Below are 2,086 nucleotides of genomic sequence, written 5' to 3'. Positions count from 1 at the left end.
TAAAACCACCAATAGAAGAGAATATGACCAAAAACTGCGTGTATTCCATCCCATGCAGCTGTGGGAGGTGATACAAAGCCGAAACATGCCGCCGCCTCAAAATAAGGGTAGACGGACGTTGTAGAGCTGTGACACGTGGAGATATTGATAAATCGGGTAGAGTTGATAATGTATGGAAAAACGGAGATCACCTCCCCCTGTGGGATAAAGTTAGAATAATAAACAGATAGAACACCACTAGAAAATACTAAAACTAAAAGAGGCAGCACATATTCTTGGATATAATAACCTCCTAAGCAGACCTTGTGCAGATATTAGTAACATATGGGAACCAGTATAAAGGAAGGATAGGAAAATATTAGATTTATAAGCCATAAAATTCACTCCGTAATTGTCCACGGGCATATGACGTAGTGGTTAAGGGCGCGGGCTACTAACCCCCAACATTCCTCATGTTCGCAGCGAGCTGCGGGAATCAAATTTATGTCATGCATATTCATTCTTAATACATTCCAGGAACGTGATTATGCTAATCGCCGTTACACCGTTATAAATTAATAAAACGCATGTTAGATTTTTTGACCCGTGGTAACTTTTGGTTGAGGAATTGATCACAACGATGTCCATACACCCGGTGCCCTAAAGACTCCTGGTGCTAAAGAATCAAGTGTGTTTTGAACACATTCATCTGAAAGGAAAATTTATTCTTCATTGACACGATACAATGGAGATTAGCGTATTAACGTTCGAATCTGATAGAAGGTATTAAGAATTTTTAAGATAAGCAATACTTAGCTTAGAAACTAGGACATTGGTTGACAGCATAATTTAACTCTGCAAATATTACTTTGGATTCAGTAACTTGTGAAAAATATTTCTGCTTCTCTTAAAGACAAAATCTTACGATGCTGGTCTCAGAGAAATCAATATGCAAAGATTTCCGTTGCAAACGTTATAATGCAAGAACTACGTTCTTGAAAAGTATTTCGACGCAGTTCGGATATCAGAATTAAAATAATTTAACTTCGTCTATGCTATTGATGTGCAAGTATAGTTTAAGCTTTCTATTTTACTATATAACAACATAGAATAGTTGTTGCACAATATTTATTGATTTTTCATTTGGCTAATGACTTATTTATAGAATTCTGTAGTGTTTAAACCAATTTACTTATCACACATATATTGAAGATGTCTCAGCAGATTAACTGCTTCGTCAGGTCTCAGCGAAAATACGTTTTTTTTTTATCATTTAGTTAATAGCGAATACAATTCTCATGTCCTGACAAAGCCTTAACTTTTAATTGTCCAGTCTCTTAGTCTTGTTGTATACTACAAGACAGTCCAACGTAATAATCAATGGATGAACAACACAACTGATGCATGATTTATTCATGCAGGATATTGAATAGAAATTTGTCATCAGGAGATTCATTCTTCGTGAACGTAACATTCTGATTTTCTTATTTCATAGAAAAGAACTAAAACATATGCAATAGCGATACATTTCTAATGACAAAATATTGCTTAATGTAGCTCTGCAGAGACATACTGATTTAAATAGTATTAAAAGTCTGTCAAATATGAATATGGTGAACTAAAGCATCTATCAACAAAAAATGTATTCACAAAAATTCAAAGTGCTATTAGCCTCTTATACATACGGTTACAACTCCTACTTATCATTTAGTGCAACTAAAGCTAATTGACAAAAAAAGACATCTACTCAGAAATTCACTGGACTAGATGTTACTATAGGAACCATCAACTTCTTACATTAACAGCAAATTTACAGTTAAGCAAATTGTAAATGGAAACGTCCAAATTGATAATTAATGATACTATATGACCTAATTTTGTGACACTATTCCTTAGATTTCTTGCTATCTTAAACAAAATATGAAAAAATCATAGGCGCAGGAGTGGCTTTATGTTAAGTAGCTTGCTTACCAACCACATGCTTCCGGGTTCAGTCCCACTGCGTGACACCTTGGGAAAATGTCCTCTACTATAGCCTCGGGCCGACCAAAGCCTTGCGAGTGAATTTGGTAGACGGAAACTGAAAGAAGCCCGTCGTATATATGTA

This window comes from Octopus bimaculoides, chromosome 1, assembly GCF_001194135.2.
Source record: "Octopus bimaculoides isolate UCB-OBI-ISO-001 chromosome 1, ASM119413v2, whole genome shotgun sequence".
Taxonomy (NCBI): Eukaryota; Metazoa; Mollusca; class Cephalopoda; order Octopoda; family Octopodidae; genus Octopus; species Octopus bimaculoides.
The sequence above is the reverse complement of the archived record's forward strand: the minus strand, read 5'-3'. Positions refer to the sequence as shown.